Source organism: Sceloporus occidentalis, unplaced genomic scaffold (genome assembly GCF_023333645.1).
Source record: "Sceloporus occidentalis isolate IW3139 unplaced genomic scaffold, rSceOcc1.0.p SCAF_89, whole genome shotgun sequence".
Lineage (NCBI taxonomy): Eukaryota > Metazoa > Chordata > Lepidosauria > Squamata > Phrynosomatidae > Sceloporus > Sceloporus occidentalis.
The window spans coordinates 918,182-937,482 of NW_028317069.1; the positions used below are offsets into that span (position 1 = coordinate 918,182).

General features: G+C 41.5%; 1 pseudogene; it reads right to left on the minus strand.

Annotated features, from left to right (window-relative positions):
* The window catches only part of LOC149284665 (ral GTPase-activating protein subunit alpha-1-like), a 58,035-nt pseudogene that overhangs the window by 13,512 nt on the left and 25,222 nt on the right, over positions 1 to 19,301 (minus strand).

The following is a 19,301-nucleotide window of genomic DNA, read 5'->3' on the forward strand; positions in this document are numbered from 1 at the left end:
AATCCATTATCCATCTCGGATTATTCAAATATTTCCATATTATTGGCTCGTAATATTTCATTTTGTGTCCCCCCCCCCCCCCCCCCCCCCCCCCCATTTTTCAACAAGTTATTTTTCCCTTTTCATTGACCCCTCGCATTCATTACCCTTAAAATCTATGCTTTGACTTTCGTACCGGTTTGGAGAGTTACCGGCAAACCCAACCCAGATCCGAAAGCCACTGGTATCGGCATGACGGATACGCTTTCGACTCTAATGTCAAGAAGGCTTAATAAAAGACCATGAACCGTTTCCAAATATTTCAAGGCAAATGGCTACTTTTCACCCAAAAATGTGCCTTCTTAGTTGGCATCGACTACACTCTTGACCTCAAAATATAGTGGCTTGGGGGAATGCAATTATAAAGTGGTATCTGCCAACTATTAAACTATTACGATCTAGAAAGCCGGATACACGTCCGTTGTGAGGACCTTAACCGGTACTCAATTCTTTATAATTTAATTAGAAGCTCCCACACTTCTTGCAAACCCCCAGCTTTCCAGTCTGTGCTCATTATCGTTTCTGCCGAGTGGATTAACACCTCTGAAGATCCATGTACAGAGGACCTGGGGGGGCAGCTTAATCTCTCCGAGCGTGCACCGTTAACAAGGTCAGGAGACCAAAGACCTTAACTTGTTAGCCTTTACATGGAATGTATCACCAGTAACATACTTATGCAGGCATACAGCCAAAGATATCCAGCTTATTATCGCAAGTAGCTTTAGCAAATGGGAGCATTTTAGCTCATCATCAACTGGTTACCTGAGATTATCGCGCGGAAAAGAATATAAACATGACATTTAACAATTACTTTCAAGGAGGGATATGCAGGCTTTTTTAAAATATTTGATTACCATGATCAAGCTTGACAACCCTCGTATACACAACTGTGATCCATAACTACAGACTGAGCAGGACTATTCAGCAGACATCTTCCACCCAAAACAAGACCACTTGTGTGCCGAAAGAAAGCGTTCGCCGCTTACCTTTTTCGTTAAGCAGTCATCCGAGTCTGAAAGCATCCGCGTCGATCGATCGTGAAACATAACTTCCACATTGGACGTGGCAAAGTATGGCGTGCTATGCCCGGTACTCTTATTTCGCTGAAGTCCTCCTAGAAACCCCACAGTGATTGGCCAGATTCACCTGCATAAGACAATAGAGCCATTCATGCACGTAGAATATTCACTGTATGCATTCGGTTCCGCATTTACTGGGAAAAAACAAACATCGACAGACAATTTTATAATCAAACCTAAATATCTGGCTTTTAAATCTTTTCACCATTGTTTTCCTTCTAAAAGCGTGTCTTGTATTCCAAAAAATACTTGTTACATTTTGTTATTTCCTTTGATGGCTGCTGGTCAAACAGTGTACTTCTCTTCAGGGGCTCATCCTCTTTCATGGGGATGCGTAAGACCATCACACACCTTCCAGAAAAAATAATTTGGAAGAAACGAACGGATAGCAAAAAACGGTGGTGTTAAAAATTCAAAGCTTCCCGAGAGAAGATATCACCTCACTTTACATCAGATCACTTTTCTAACAGAAGTATGAAAGGGGAACATTTAAAAATCTTGTAAGTAAGCAAACTTTTTTGCTGATAAAACCATCATCTATTAAACTGGATAAAATGTATCATCAATAAAATAAAAGAGAAATCTTGCTTGATAATTTCTTTCATCTACTTCTAGAGCACAGGCATTACCGAGTACACAGAGTGCCGACATATGACATCACATCAGAGTTCGTCTCAAACACGTAGAGACCAAAAGCACCAAAGAGAGCGGGGTTGACTTTATTCTCCTTTGTTCAGGGGGCTGAATACATTTGCAAGGTGCTGTCGTTTAAAAAAAAAAAAAAACCCTACACAGCGAGTATTCGTACCTCCCATCCAAGACCAGTCACAAAGTCCTCGTAGTCTTGACTCCCACCAGTGTTCGACAGGATCGAGTGCTTGTCTTCCTGGCCATCCGCAACGTAGAACACTGCAATTTTGTGCGTTTCACGGCTAAAAAGGGAAGCGGCAGAAGAGGGAGACCTTTAGAGAGAATGCGGGTTGACTATGGAAATAGGATATAACCGACTGCAGGGTCAGTGTCCCGACTATAGGCATCAATGCCACCTATAGCTTGAACACTTTGTTTTTGATTGCAATGGCTAGCAACCTAAATTTGACGTTGAATATTAAACTAAGGCACATCTTTCCTCCAGGGAAGACGAGTGATACATCTGGCTACTCAGGAGAGAGTTAAGTTTATAGCAAAGGTGGATTGACAGGAGTCGTTCGATGGCTGTCGAGTCTGAAGGAGCTCAGTGTGGTGTTTGGCCAGTGCAGACAATTTAATATTTATATAAATCAAATAGTGATATAAGTTAAATACAGTAAAACATGCTGCATATGGACAATTAGAGAGTTGCTGTTCTTACCACTGCCTGGAGTCCAAGTTCCTCAGTTCCCGAAGAAGTTTCTCGTTCTTCTTCAAAAGATGAAAGTTTCTCCTGGAAAGCGGGGCACATTTATTTATCCAGCGGATACTCTAGAATATTCTGTATGTTATGCATTGCCTTCTTTTTTCCCCCCCATTACCCATTAAACTTGAATTAAATTCAAGTTCTAGTGAGACTGCTTTACATTTCTATGACATCACTGCGTAGTGAAGAAAATTGTGTCATGTCTAAATTTTCTAAACGTGTAGCAGTCGTTTACAACTATTTCCCATATTTGGCCCTTTTGATGAGCAGTGACCTTAAATACATTAACGCTCCTGTGAATTTTCTTCACAAAATCCCAGCTTTTACCTCTTTTCCCAGGAATTCATGCCAAGGATGCTGAGCAGTAGCCGGGCGTAGTAGAAGGCAGACTGGGGTTTTTGGTTAGCTGGCTCTTCTTGGGGCATCGCTCTCATGTGGAGGTTACCGCAATGTTTCTCCACAAATTCCTTCTCCTCGGCGCTCTGCTTCAAGATGGCGTTGCTGACCTCGTTCTCTAGCTTCTCGGAGAAGCAAGTAGGTGGTGGGGAGGGAACATTGAGAGGGACTCCAGCTCTTTGAAGGCACTCTGGGCCGGTAGCACCCAGGTACTGCAAAAGGCAGTCTAGGGCATCTTCCTCATCTGATAAACTGTCCCACAGGGGCAGAGACTCCCTGCCTCTCCTCCTTGGCTGGAGCGAGGAATGTTCCTCAGTCTCTTTCTGGGTCGACGTATGTTCTTCCTCTTGGGTAAGACAAGGAGGAGGGATGGTAGGAAAAAGGGAAGACTGCTGAGACATTTGCCCAGAAAACGGTAGCGCAGGTCCGTAAAGAATATTAGAATCCCAACTGTACTTGCCGGAGAGATCCCTCAAAATGATGCGAACCGTGGAGTTGGCAGAAGAGAGCTCCTCACCAGGAGGCACTTGCTCGTCTGCTTGGATCTGTAGGCATGACACCAGCGTGGTGTTATTGAGAACAAAGAATTGTAGGTTTGGGCTGTGGAAGAGCTGCGGGGAGAGGTCAGAACTATCGCTGTATGGGTTATCATGGTTCTCGCAAATCTGACTCGTCAGCATGGCAGGATCTCCGCTCATTGGATAGTGGCCCAGATGGTTCACGAGATGTGTGATGACCGTTCGTGCGGCGACTGGAATTAGACCCTGTTGCTTGGGTGTTTTTACTGAGAAAATAAAACGTGTATCCATTAAAAATTCCAAACGCCATTCTTTTATATAAAACACCGCAGTCGGTGGGTGCAATATCTTCTCTCTGCCCACACACTCATGTCTGAAATTACAGTATACTGTGCAACCATTTCATCGTGGTAAAAGACTAGAACAGGATAAAAAATGAAGGTTAACATATTGGGGTATTTCCAAAATATTAGACTCTTTCAGAAGAAAAAAAAAACAAACATTAAAAAAAATTACCTATTTTTGTTTTTTACAATGTTACTAATTCTACTTATATTGAAACAAAAGATTTAAGTGTTTATTATCTCACTTATTTTGTTATGATTTACTACAAAAAAGGAATTCCTTAATCTTCTTTCCACAAGCATCCCATTCTATTGCTTTTGGATGAACATAAAAATTCTAAAACGTAAGTAAATTTTGATTTAACATTACTATTACAGTAGCTCCGATATGGGAACAGTCACATCTAGGATAAAGAATTCAATCCACGGCGATTCTCAGACTCCGACATACTCGGCCATACGTTGGGCGTTTTTGTTTAGGTTTTTTGTTATAGTTTTGTACTAAAAGCGACAGCATTTTGATCATCTCCGATGTTATAAAATGTATATCCGCCAGAAACAAACTGTTTCAAAATGGGGGGGGGGGGGCAGTTTAATCCAGCTATGAAAACCATGACTAATATAAGACAAATATCTTGTACAGTGGTGTATTACATCACACCGTCCACCTAGGGGGACAGTAGCCCCTTTGCTGTATAAGGGGGGGGGGGCAGATTGCCCTGCTCCTTTATAACTAGCCCACTCTGGATCCCTGTGCCTAGCCAGCACATGCACCATAGTACAACTATCTTTAAATGCAGCGTGTGATGCGATATGATGTCATATGATGAAGCGTGTCATAAAGGAAGGCAGACAAGAAGAAAATCAGTGGCAAGCGGATGGTCGAGACCAAGGGCAGCGCGCCCCCCCAGCCAAAATACGCCGCTGATTTTATAGCGCGGCACCAGCATGTATTTAGGTTACGAAACATGATCAAGGATAGTCTGGAAGGTGGCCATTCCCATTTAGAGGCAACACCATGATTAACCAATTGTGCTTTCAAGGCTTTTAAGCACAATGGAGAAAATAAGCGTGACCGGTCAGGGTTTAAGCATAGGTCACCGGGAAAGACAAGTCAGAGAATGATGTTCAAATTAAAGGCCAGAATATCAAAGCCATCCTTTTCAACTAATATACCACTCTTATCCGACAACCAATAATTAAACAATGCATTTGGAAGTGAGCTCACAATTCATCTTTATTTGGGAGCCGAGGCCTGGGGCAGCGGCGATATTAGAAAAGGCTTTGGACGTGCGTGTGCAATTATTATCACTTTGCTTTAATTAAAGCCGGGATGGCGTGACTTTTATGCAAACTAATGGAAAGTCTGATTAGCAAAATTTCAGAAGATGTACCAGCAAAGTGAAAACATGTCCCCAAGTACAAAAAAACAAGACACCTTTAAATAAACAGCGCCCCAAATAGTTACTGGGAGTCAGGATCTCGATCATCGTTACAGACCCAAAGTGTTGTGTTTCAATGTATGGAGAACTATTTTGACGCACAATGGTTATTTACGTGTATTTAATGCTGTCGGAGAGTGTCCTGATTTTTGCATACCGTCCTTCGGAGACAGCGAGGAGAATGGAGAGGTTGGGAAAACCCTTTAATATATATGGTTTGACATATGGCATCTTTATATAAAACCCCGGGGGGGGGGGGGGGTTGTAGCGACACAATCATGGAGGCAACTAAATAGACCGATCAACATCTTTGGGAAAACCATGTATAACGGCGCCTATGGAGAGGCTCGGATATCACTATATTAAAGTAGAACATTAAACCATTTCCAAACCTTAAACATATAAAAGCGGGATAGAGCACATTCCGTCGTCAACATATTTCACAGCCTTGCGATACCGCTGATCATACCGAAAACCCGGTACTAACAAAAGCACTTAACTTATAGAATGTATAATTCTGCGCAACGCTAAACCGGCAGAAAATCATACATAAACGTATATATCGAAAGATAGAAAAGAGGGCGACGTGAAGAGACTCACGGCCAAAAATATGTATTTACAGAGAGGTGCGAGGGAAATGCCATATCGGAGATATATCTTTGATGATGCAGCTTTCTGTAGCTCCTATTCACTTAATAGGAACCTATTCAGACCCGGCTATTCAGTTTTAAACAAACACTCACGCATTCTGCTGCAAACCCAGTAATTACAGCTCATTACGGCCCACTGAGAGGCTTCACGGCCGCAGAAAGCCCGCTGTCCGTCCTGCTGGAAAAGAATACGCATGAAACTAATTGTTACAAGAGTCCCAAATGCTAGCCTCAGATAATAGCGAAAGGTGAAAATGTAATTACGTGAGAATAGATCCAGCCTGGCCTACGGATGAGTAGATTGCGCTAATAAGGACAGTCATCATTTAACAGAGAAAAAAAAAATACATTTCCACATCTGTCATATCTGCCAAATAAACACTATACTTCTATTCGTATTAAAGGCAAATTAGAATGATTTCTCTCATTTTTTTTGAGCCTCCATTGTGACAGCCCCTTCATATCACGAGTACCAAAGCAGACTGAAGTCAAATGTTCATCGTGCGTCATGTTCAGCCATCCGGCCATGAAGCCGTCCAAAACACACATGGCAGACAGTGAGCTTGGCTGTACCTATATAATGCAACAAAACTAAGGTATTAGTGGAAACCCAAGTAATGAAGCCGGTCTTCTACACAATGTTTGTGTAACTTATTTAACTATAGTATTACATAAATGGACCGAAAACGGAATACATGATGGGAAGTCAAATGATTATCATGGTGCCCAACCTACCTGACCCAATAACAGGGCCGGGCGCCATCCCGTGCGACTCGACGGGGCCAGGCGCCATCCCGTGCGACTCGACAGGGCCAGGCGCCTAGATAGAGATGCACAACAATACAACCAGTGGATGTTTTAAGTGCCTATTGGGCATCTACGGCAAGAATAAAAGAATACTGGTTTGGAAAGTAAACATTTACTCCAACAAAAGAAGCGTCACCACTCAGTACCAGTCGTCGTTAAGGACAGTTGCAGTGTAGCCTTTGTGATAAAGCAATAACGTATACATTTGTTCTTTAGAATTAGAGCAGAGACCTTTAATTCCTTTAATCTCAAATCTTCATACAAAAAAGCCTTGATAGGAATATAATTATGGTTTGATGGCCGGTAGAGCATTAAAAAGGCAGCGGCATGAACCTTTTCCGCTCAACACACGTACTCAGCCTCTTAAAACAAGTAAAACTTTAAACTAGTTAAAAAAAATATATATATAAATTAACGATGACCACAATAAATCGTAACGCATTCAATAAATAAGAAAATACATCTAGTAGCTTACGTTCTTTTCTTATAGACATTAAAAATCCAGGAAATGAAGCTGCAGACTAAACAAGGCTAAATCCCATGGATGAATTGAGAACCATATGGAGGTTTCAATCTATTTGCTGATCCAAGAAATGAAATGATTTGTGTATGACTTCCCACTGAGAAACCTTCAACTGGTGCCACGGCTGTTAATAGAATTGCTGTTTTTAACATTAGGGAACCTGGCTTGAAGCCCTCCTCTATTTTTTGGTGTGAAAAATCCTAAATTATGGACAGAAAAGTTTCTTTTGGCACTCGATATTTTTTACTGGCACCGGTGAAGAAAAAGGGGACTGCTGGCTTAAGAGGCAGAACGGGCCAACCTAGTGTGTCTAAAAAGAAAAATGTCATTTAGAATTTATTAACGAAGAGGGATTGTACACAGAAAAAGAAGCGTGTCTTTGGAAGGAAAGGGTGCACAAACCAAGGAAATGGGGGTACCAATGAAGGAAATGTAGTTCTTTACTTTTCACAAAAGATACATACCAGGCAAGCCTTGCTTTAGTAAGAAAAAGAAAAAATGTTTGTGTAGGTTATACCAGAGCCAGACTGGAGATGAAGAGGCAGCCACTGGTCTTAAAGTGACGACGCAAGCCGGGATCTGCATGGCCATATGTGGCCCAGCCAGTGGCCATACACTACTGCACCCAATGTGCAGTATAGAGCAATAACGGGCAGATAGCCAGCCCAGGACGGCGTTGTACCGTAAACTGCTCATTCGCACATTTAACCCCTTACGGACAATGGGCGGTCCCTAAACCCATTGAAAACAATGCATTTTGAGCCCGTACATGTACAGGCTTTGTCATTAAAGGGGTTAAAAGAGTAAAGTAAACTGCATGGTTTGCAAACAGTACAAAGCAGAAACTCACCATGGAACCGAACACCTTTTAGCAGAAAGTACTTTATGAAGCCTCACGCTCTTTGCCTGCGCCTGTCTACTCAGAGGACTACTTGGCTTTCCAGTTTGAGGTTCTAAGAATTTCAAAATTAAGGCCTCTTTGGATGCGTGCGCCAAGGGAACAATCATGGGCTTAGTCTAAAAGACCACTTCAAGCCACGTAAATAATACCAATCGTGGCAGCTTTGTAAAAAAATTTTTTTTTATTTTTTTTTTTTTTAAATAAAACAAAACACACGTCCCTTACGGGCAAAAAAAAAATCATATTTCTTAAAACAAGAGCACAACATTTTTGTGGTTCTACGTTTCAATTATGGTTTTGAATGCACCAACATATGTACTTGTAAGACTTTTCACAACTGATTTTACTTTCTACCTACTTAAAAGCTTTTCATTCTGTATTCCCATTTTATTTTGTTTATTTTTTTTATTTATTTATTTTTTTTTTATTACCATGACACCATTTCCCAATACTGAGAGAAAGCTGAGAATAAAGCAAATTTGGAAACCAAGTGGCAAACCTTGGCCACCAGCTTGGGAGTTAAACGGGGTTTTGTAGAGACACGTCCCTTGACTAATAACCCAGACAATAAAACCAAATACAAACATATTTGATACGTACCCTCAGTAACCGGTTGTAGTTTGGTGGAACGCTCTGAATCCGGGGAATGCAGTGGTTCTGGTTCCTTCAAGCATTCCAGTTGCATGAAGGGATCGTAGTCTTCCGATGCCAGATCAGAAAGACTCATAGGGAAGTACCTTGGATTGTTGAAATGTTGGGAGCCATAGACACAGTTGTGAAGGACCTAGTGTATGGAAGGACGGAATATGGGGTTATAAAAGCAACCCCAAGAACTGTCACTGTATACAACTACCATAAAGCTAGAAACCGTGATCCACCAACAGAGAAGTCTTTATTCATAACAAGAATGGAACACAGAGCTCTGTGAACTAAGCCTGCATTTATTTCCAGCTTAAAACACCCAAGTTTTATTTACTTAAGTTCTTTAACTCACCATAACATACAAAGGCTGCCTGAACCAATCAGATTAAAAATAGGACAGATACATCATAATGGGGAGCGATAAACTAGCAGAGAAGCGTAAATTATCCCTTTTCCTGTGGGGTATGAATACATATTAATATGATTTTAATCTGTTAATATAGCTCCATAGGTGAATCTACTGTATTGATGTGAAAAATGTAGTGTTTTGGGAAAGTAACAGACATAAGTATTTATCATAGTGGGTCACGCTTGGCAATACATTACATTTTTTTTTATTTGAAAATAAGACTACAGTTTAGGTGCTATAATTTGTTCTCTTCCAAGTAATTGAGACAGGGGCTGTCTTTGCGGTATATTTTAACACCTAACCAAATCTTCCTTTTCCACTTAGCACTGCAAATTCATCTGACTTCACGCAGTGCTTATTAGCACCACGTTATAAAAAAAATATATAAGTACATGCACCATGTATCCTTCGATAATCACTTTTTCAAATGCTGCAGCTTATCTGTTACACTCTATTATTATTTTTAAATAAAAAGCACCGTGGGGATTATGCACATAGAGCAATTCTGGTGAAAGTGGTAGAAGTGGCGCAATTAGCAGGAAAATTCCATAACCTTCCGCACACCGACAATGTCGATGTCTATGCAATGATATCACAGGGATAAATTCACGAGAAACACTTTAATAAAACTATAAATATCTGTTAAAAATCCAGTAGCACCACCACACGTTAGAGGCCTTGTTCTGCTGATCACTCCACAGACATTCATGGTGAAGAACTGAACCCCCCCCCCCCCAAAAAAAAAAAACCCCTGTGTTGAAACATACTGGAAATGCAGTGTGCAAATTACGAGACAAAGAAACTGCTTTGATACATGTGATTATGACATCATAAGGCAGAATGGCACAAGTAGTTATGTGCCAGATGGTAAAAGAGCACAGGGACTACACTATAAAAGTTTCACACACTTCTACACAAGCTAATGTGGTAGGCAGTTACCAAGAAAACCTCAAAACGAGCTGGTTTTATTTTCTACCTTGTATGCACAGTTTAAGACAGAGTTTTCTCTGCCTTGGTTTTCCGTCCCAGCATGGCACATTGGTTTCAGTAACACGGGAAGGGGCAGTGCCATCATCCAGTCCAACAAGGAGAGCAGCAGGGATACCACCAGCTGTAAGATAAAGCAGAAGCGCAGAGGACCCGTGAGCTATATGTTACCATATGTGCTGGAGCTCACAGATAAATGTGTAGGACAACCCCAGAGAAAAGAAGACAGTGTCTTCTTACGACCTATGGAAACGGGCCCATGAGACAAGCACCCAAAACTGAATACCCCAAAAATTCTCAACCACCTACCCGTTTATCTTGCTCATAAGATGAAGCCTCGGCAGTTGGGAGCAGGTACGTCACGGTGGCTAGCAAGATCTGGAAAGACATTTGAACTTGTTAAACAGCAACAGAGTGTCTCAAGAGATACAGAATCCAGTAAAAATGACATTATGAAATTGTATGCATTTACTACAAAAGATAGTTTCTACTTTAAAGGGACAGTTTACTGTCCTGCTCATATGTTCCTCGAGCAGGACCATGCATCATTCATATAGCTAGGTTTATATTTCAGATGAATAGTTCATGACAACCACATCTATACTAGGAGAGATTACGTGTTAATGGTGTTTTAAGGATAATCCTCGTCTGGCTACTATTGCAATACAGTTATACTAGACAGGTAATATTTAACCCGTTGCTGGGTCTATGAAACTGGGACTGGTAATCAGAGCAATAGAGCACTCCTGTGGTATCCAGTAGTTAAACGTCTCGTTCAGTCTAACTTATTGCGCGTTATGATGGCAGCAATCACACTGAGGAGTCATCTTTAATTACAGTTTTAATAAACACCTTCTTTTCTCGTAATGAAGGCGCAGACACCGTGACATGCCGCCTACCTCTATAATCTTCAGTGGAAAGTCTGCCTGGTAGATCTGCAGTTCGTTAACGTAGTTAACAAGAACATTCAAGACGCTGCAGGCCACCTGGGCCACCACTTTATTGGGAAACTGAAATGAAGAACATATCATCAGTAACTGATACATCCGCCGTCGCTGGCTAAACCATTACCAGCTTTTTGTTTTGTGCTCCAAGAGGTGCCATCACACAAGGGGAACATTTCAAGGGGAAGTCCGGCATCTGAATTATTTTGGCTAATGGTTGATTGAGGTGGCAAGCTAATAGAGTTGGCGATTTTGACTCTGTCTGAAGCCACAACTCTTGATGATATCACATCTCTATAGACCGCTAAGTCCGAACGGACTTTATGCTTGCGTTCTTACCTTTAGAGACACGCAGATGACATTTAGGGCTTCCTTGATCTGTGGGTGGTGGGTCTGATTAACCAGCTCTTCACACATCCAGATTCCTAAACTACAAAGTGCTACACACCTGCACAAAAATAAATGTCATTAAACATCTAAGCCTCAACAGGAAACACAAAATACTGTAAAGTGTTGGTTTTTGGTTTACCTTGCAGGTCCGGATGGTTCTTCCCTAGCAGAACTTAACACAGTTTTGATGATAAGTTCCTAAACGTAAAGGGTAAGTAGGGTTATAGCAACACGTAGGGAAGAGACAGCATTGTTGCTCGTCTTAAGAGTAAAAGCTGACCTTGATGTCTGTGAACTGCGACATTACGATGTCAGAGCTGCTGGGGTGCAGAGCTGGGAGCTCCTCGTAGAGGTTTGGAAAGCAGACGAGAGATCCCAGGAGAACTTGGGCTTCTACACGAGGAGCCTGTCACCAAGAATGAGAAAACCGGGTTGTGTTCTTTACCAAGAAATGCTTTAATTATTGTCTTTTCAGACAAAAAAGGGTGACTTCAGCCACCACTAAGAAAATATATGCCATTTCCCTCCTCTTGATCCAGAATAACCTGTTAAAAAGGTATGACCTGGACTATTAGATTTACTTTCATGTTACGGTTGCGGACATTTTAACCTACTGATATAATTCAGCAAGAGCTAACTGTTGTGCCATAAAGAGGAGGCCTGCCGCCATCTTAACAGGGCTACAAATAGGCAGCAAGAGGGCACCTACTGTATTTTAGGACATTTAATATATATATATATATATATATATATATATATATATATACATACATACACACACACATATATATATACATACATATACATATATATATACACACATACATACATATACACACACACATGGCTGTGATACTGGACTTTCTGGCTGTAGGATCACAAATACAGAAGTACCTTTGCAGCCCAACCGATCTAATCCCAATTTGACCGTTGGGTCCTAAACATTCCACTACAACAACGCAATTCCACGTTCAGACAACCTTACATTGAGAGACGGCGAGGCAGCAACTCTACCAGCTGCCACAATGAAGTCCATGATCAGAAGGGTCGCCCCTGGGAGCCCCAAGGAGAAAAACTGTGGCGAGCAGTGTTTGATGATGGTGTTCACAATGTCCTGTAACGATAAAACATGCAGTAACAGTCTAAGAAAACCCCATCTACTTTACCAAAATATCACTAACCCTTTCTTACGGGACTGTGGCCACAGTGGAAACCTTTTAACTATAAGAGGTAAACATAATAAGAGTTCCTGTTGCAATGGAACACTAAAGTAAGACCGATGGCGGCTACAGTACTAACATTAGTTCTACATCCCTAATCAATATCTTTCAGGAACGATGCTGTGCTGGAAGGGTCCATTCTTGCTTTTTCGGGCCAATACAGCACACAGTTAAAGTTGCTTGTTTGCATTTTGATTAGAAATTGAGAAAATAAGGTATAAACTTGACGTTTAGCAAGGCAGAACCACCGGAAGATAAAATTCCACTTTCTAATTCTCAGACTGCCAGCAGTCACACCTAACAGTGCACACACAATTAATTAAAGCTACATGTGCTCACAGGAGGGTTCCACGGTCAAAATCCTAGATTTCTACGCTTTGAAAGAATAATAAATGTTACCCATAATTTAAGGGATGTCTAGGTTTACACAAGAATCATTTGAAGATGCCAGACTGCATAGAAATGCATAGTGGTCTGTATCACAGTGCTGGGCAAACGAACGTAAATGTGTAGGTCTTCATCTTCTTAGGGTCACACCACAAATGTATCAGAAACGCTCTTGCATGTTGTATTGCGTATGATACATCCATTGTGGAGGGCATTGCATGCTCCCCCAATCTCCTGCCATAGGACCATGGAGAGCTGCTACGTACGACCCATGACCAGAATCATATTGTTGCAAAGACACAAAGGATAATAATAATAAATATTATTATTATTATTATTAATAATACCTGGTCTGTGTGAAGCAGTCCACAGTGCATTATATTAAAGAAATGTGTTAAGAAGTCCCGGTTCGGCGACACATCTTGCCTCCGCTTCATGATCTTACAGATCAGTTTGTAAGCATGGAGCTTCCCCTGCTTGTACTTGTCTGGCAGCATCGTTGCCTAAAAGATATATTCACATTTTCAAACAAACACTATAAAAGCCTGCAGTTCGAAATGCGACAATGATAAAATATTAAAAGCATATCAAGCCCCCATAAAAGACATGATGGCACATGGAGTAATCAAGTAGCAGGGCTTAGGACCTCTGCGGGGATGGCCACTGCTAAACATCTGCAAATGGAGCAGTTATTTCACCAGAAATGATTAAGGACTGCTCCTTTAAGGTCTATCTAGATTTCTGTTTAGAATCCCAGTAACATTTCTTACTAGATCGGCCGAGGGGGTCTGATCTGCTGTCAAACTCTGATTCTATAACCGAGAAAATGGGCTGTACCATCACTTCACGTCTACAGATATACAAGCGCTACTCCATTTGAACACGAGACCTAGACGTACCTTAAAGAGCCAGGGAGTAAGAATCCTAAGAGGTGGAATGAGCACGGGAGGTGGTGGAGAAGACTGATTATCCAGAGATATCCCCAAATTGTCTCGTATCTGCAGAAGGCATCAAACACATATCTCAAACCCATAAGCCTTTTGATTTCATTGATCATATCTTTAATAAAGCAAAGAGTACCTTTGCCAAGTTCTGCCACAGCTCACAGAGATAATCAAAAACTTGAGCGTGGATCTCTGGGTTTGCGATGTTATTGACATCTCCTAAAATTCCAAGCATTCGTCTCCACATGACCGTTGAAACATCTGCGTGCCATCCGGTGAGCGTCCCGCCAGCCATGACGCTGCAGCTTTCCAATGGGAAATCACAGAGCTCTGGACAAAAGAAAAAAAAATACAGCGGTTGGACTCACTCATTTTATGGAATTTCCATCTTAATTATTGTGCCGTTAAACTATAAGTTTACACAGCACTCAAAGCCGGAAATCAGAGCAAGAACAAGTTATTAGTTGGGTTTGGTAAGATGCCATTTACCAAGATCATCCGGTGTTTGTAGGACTGAATGTTGAAGCTTTTCCTGAAGCTCTCCTTGATCCGCGCTCAGAGCAGCAGGAGACGGTGTCTGGGACCGCGAGCCATGAGCGGATATGGCAGGAGAAGCATTTTCAGAATCTGAAGAGGAGAGAAACAATGTTTTGGAGAAACGTTAAGTCTTAAGTCCATTTACCTTTACGATTAGGAGAGGCAAAATGCTCTTAAAGTCAAGTTAATCTAGCTACACACACACACACACACACACACACACTGCATAACAACCATAATTCTTTACAATACAAGGGCTTCCCAACACTATGCACAACTCTACTGATAAGCATGGGGCCTGATGTGCATTTATGAAAACAACGAGCCCGAGATTTAATTCTCAATACCTGTGACGAGCAACGATTCTGCACACAGGGCCTGCTGGTTAAGACTGCTATTTTCAGAGTCGATGTGGAGCGTCGTAAGACTTACAACTTCAGGCTCGTCGGTACTAAGATGAACGGACCCGGCATCTGCCTCCAGGGAGATGGGGACGGTGGATTCACCCCCGAACGGGAAACCTGCCAGAGCAAAAACCACAAGTAGTAGTCATTGTAGACTCAAAACGTCACATTCATGCCCGCTATAAACACACAATATAAAAAAAAAAACTGCTGAAATGAAATAGCAGATCAGTCTTAAGACGCCATGAAAACTCCACCACTACAATTGCTACCCAACGTAGCTTGGAGACCCTTGTAGTCCATGCGAGTGGAAATTAACTTGTTGTTGAGCACCATCTAGTGATGGAAAGTTGCAGAACAATTCACTTTAATGCCAGCTCAAAGTGAAGTTTTCAACATCCCTAGATCGCAAAAGACATAAAAGGGCCAGCGGTGGTCAAATAAAGATGACCATACAGACAAAGCAGGCATATGGGCTGCTGGACTTTGAAAGTCATAACGAATTGTTTTTTGATCATTTGAATCAGGCTTACTTTTTAGAGGCCAACATCACAAAATAGTGACGTTTGCCCGATTTTCCTTGGCTACGTGTATTATCAGAACATATTTAGACTGTAAAAAAAAGCAGACAGATAAGTAAGCCATCAGCAGAATTTTAATGAGTTTAGTTGTGGTTCACAGGCAGGCCTGGAAATCTCCAGTTAGGAGTTTTAAATATGTCTTTCAAGAAGGATGATGTCATTGCGGTAGCATGATGAAGTCACAAAGATCAAAACAAGGTTCTAAACAACTGGTAGGGTGTGTTTCTGATGTTTAGAGATCTCCATAGGATCCCTTAAATATGGCCTGATGAAATTATAATGGAATGATGTCATAAAGATCAAAACAAGATTCTTAAGGTATGCTTGTGTATTTGGTTCTCTTCATATTAGTTACCTTGTAAAGGATGACAATTCATACTTTAACTTAGTACATACACACACACACACACACACACACACACACACACACACACACTTTTTTTACCTTCAAATTTCCGTCCATCGCACTGGAAAGCGTTAAATGAATCCGAATGACTGTCTGAACTGAGAAGGTCACTGCTGGCCGCGCTGGCCGGTGATGTCCACTCAGAAGGAACCCCGGGGTCATCTGCTGGACGCATCTGGCCCTGCTTGTTAAGGGCATCAGGCAAATCTTTTGGAACTTCTAGACTGCCAGGGCTGCTACCTCTACGGGTTAGAGTCTAGGGGGGAAAGAAACGTCTTATTATCTACGTAAAAAACCGCTATAAGAATATGAGGTCGGACTGCACTCTCCAAGCCGTACACATTGAGTTCTTTTCAGACAATTTTTATCCTGCAATCCGTTTTGTAGCCTTCTCTGAACTCTCTCCAATATATCAATATCCTTCTGGATACGGGGTCTCCAGAACTGTACCCAATACTCTAGGTGAGGGTTACAGGTTCCTAAAGATTTACTCGTATATAAAATTTGAATGTTATAGTAAACACAAAAATGTACTGTTAAAAAAAACAATTACAGAAGACTTGCCATAAATATGTGATGGGGAAACAATTATTAAACATTAATGTATTATTACCAAGCTATAAGTATAGAAAGTCTTATTCACTCTCTTTATTGGGTCAAATATAAGCAGCAACCTTAAAGTCTGAATAGAATATGGGAACAACATTTAAAAACAGAAGTTACGGAAATGCCAAAAACTGTTTTATCAATTTGGGGCAAAGAAGGCTTATATTCAAGCCTTTGGTTCCCTTTTTATAACGCATTTCAGACCCCGAGATTACCAAGAGTAGGTATATTATTGGATATATTGGAGGAAGATAAAAATCTTACCGGAGCAGCCCCAGACCGCAGTCTTTCGGCTATGAATTCGTCCATAAGATCAGGGATGTTGGAGCTAGAACTGACTTCATCGTTTAGGTCACCAGGTTGCGTACCTAAATCTTCTTTGTTGGCTAAAGGAAAAAAAAAAAAATGAACAAGGATGTCAAATGCTTTGTGTTTGAATAGACTTTTAAAGAACAAATAAGAGTGTATAAGGAATGGTTATGGGGGGGGCATGCGATTAGAAGGGGACTTCACCACCACTGTTGAAGCGATATAGTGTTTGGGATTAGTAAATGCTGAAACTCTCCATACTATGTTAACAAAGCTGTAGTTAGTTGAATTTAGGTGAAATCTAAAGCGGGGAATTTTTTTTGGGGGGGGGGGGGATTAATGTGGGAGGTTTAATATCCATGGTGAAGTTTTCAAAACCTTTTGATATCTTAAAAATTAAATAAAAAAAACCCTTATATTTAACTGTTTACTTTGAAATTAATCTTTACATATTTGTATTCTACTTCAGCACTCCCATCTTGCACATAGAATCGTACGTATCGCGTCCACTAACACATTGTTGTGCTTTACATGCCAAGGAGACGCCAAAGGTTATCCCCACAATGTCCCAGTAGGAGATGAGGACAGACATCGAAAGGAACGTTAATGGCTGTTGCGACATTGGCCATTATGACGACACCTTATCGCAGGGTCGTGGACTACTACGAATCCACCACAAAATTAATATGCCTAGAGACTCAACCCGAATTAAAAAAGGCTATTGCGTTATTTGTTAATTACGAGCCTTAATACTTGATCAATATTAGCAAATACTACCAAGATAGAAAGAACATGAATCAATTATATTTAATGTAAATGAGCAGTAGCGATATCCGCTAGGGGTAGTTAACCATGGTTGTCGTGTTTATGAAGACCCATGTGCATTTGGAGGCTTCTTCACGAGACCCATGGCTTGGTACAGGTTGTCAGAGTAGGTCTTTACGCTTCATCACCATTGTTGGCTTCTCACAAGTGCAAGGGCGACACCTTACGGATCACATCAGGTGTGGACCATTGGGACGGCGAAACCAGATACAGGTTCATGAGAAGAGATGATGGAACCTTGACCTTCTGGTGGGTTCCGGGGACTGTGTGTAGCCTGCTCTACCGGGAAATCAGAACCACGACCCTTCATAAAGTGCATCGACGTTGAACGTGTATATAATAAGGGACTTGGCGAGACATAAAAAGTCTAAGAAACTACACAACGCATACAACTTGTAGAGTTGTATTTGCGAATAATCTCAGAGACAGCAAATAAGGCCACTATCAAACTTTCCTTCATAACAAGCTTTCCCCTCGTTCCCAAGAAACTCATCAACTTGAGACGTCCTCCTACTATTTAACAACTCCTGGGTTATAAATCAGCAATCTGGGCCCCAACACCCTTTAGATTGGAGTCTTTTGCCAGTAGAACCCTCATTCTGTAGATATCTGCCGGCAGAACCAGTCGGAACCATATCTCCAGACGCAGCCTCGGACCTTAAATCTATCCTTAGGACGTTCATATGCGTATCCCAGGCATTTTAAAACACTCTCACTGTATTAGCCTCTACCACTCCTGCTGGGAGGCTACGGCACTTTCTGCAAAATCCACACCCGGCGGTGAATGACTTTTACGGTGCATTCTGATGGCAGCCAAAACCTCTTTTTAGTTGGCGAATTTGAAAGCTGTTAGAAGAAAAGCCTTACTTTAAGTTCTGCTAGATAACACTTCCCAGGTGCCAGCGACAAGCCAACAGGAGAGAACACTGAAAGCAAACGCTACAAATACAACCAGGGACGTCTTAAGTTCAGACGAGACATCTCGTTACGCACGGACAAACAGATCTCTTAGAAACCCTTCCAAATTATCATGTGGTGTTAAAGCGTTACGTGTTTTTGGGGCAGGTCAAGGTCTATACCATCTGCGGAGAACAATCGGAGAGGATTGCTATACGTTTTGCTGGGGTTGTATCTTCATGGTTTAAATGGGCTCTGTCCAGAAGTAGAATTGGGGCACTTGGGTTTTCGGTCTCGTTTGCCGAGATGATATCGTATCTTTGTACAGTTGACTTATTCGGCAGAGAGTAATGTAATTTTGTTTTTGGTGGCAGAGCCAATGTATGGAAGTAGGTTTAGGAAACCGGTCAGCCCGGCATGTTTCCAAAAACTAAAGCATCAATTCATATGCTAACAAGCCCGTTGTGGCGCGTGTGTGTGTGTGTGTGTGTTAGTATCTGGAATCGATGCGTCGGAACATGCATTTTATGTGTACAGGGGTGCACTGAACATGCCGAGTGTGTACTCTAAATTGGGGATCTGTGCAATGACATTGGGAATTCGGTTAAAAAGCCTGAATTAAAGACACAAAAAAAAAAACATTCAAGGACACAAATGCTGGACAGATGTCACAGTAAACGAAGACGCCAAGCCTCGCATTTCACAATTGATTTCACGG